The sequence below is a fragment of the Penaeus monodon genome, chromosome 31 (assembly GCF_015228065.2).
Source record: "Penaeus monodon isolate SGIC_2016 chromosome 31, NSTDA_Pmon_1, whole genome shotgun sequence".
Classification (NCBI taxonomy): Eukaryota; Metazoa; Arthropoda; class Malacostraca; order Decapoda; family Penaeidae; genus Penaeus; species Penaeus monodon.
Window position 1 is genome coordinate 2,969,971 of NC_051416.1, and position 429 is coordinate 2,970,399.

Genomic DNA, 429 nt, shown 5'->3' on the forward strand with positions numbered 1-429 from the left:
AAGAGAGAAAGAGAGATAAATAGATTATCGTCATTAACTTAGACTACCGGGAATTCTATCAACAGCAGACAACGCCACATCTTATTGTTAAAATTCCAAGAAATATTCTAAACAAAGCTACAGTTGACAAAGCAAAACTTTGTAGTTTTTGATGATATAAATAACATTTTCCATGGCGTGTAGTGGCGTTGGCAGCGCCCCACTTCACCTTCTCTGGCAATGTTGAGACATGTATGAAACGTGTTTGGGATGTGTGGGAACAGCTGTTTGTCATGTATTGCGTGATTCGCTTCTTTTTCTTGCTTCATCGTTTGTTAGTTTTGTCTTTTTCAGGTGTTGTTTAAGGATATTCAAATATATTTTGCTCATGTTGTAGTCAGTCGTTCTGTACATTGATGTTAATTTTGAATCTTGACCAAAAAAAAAAAA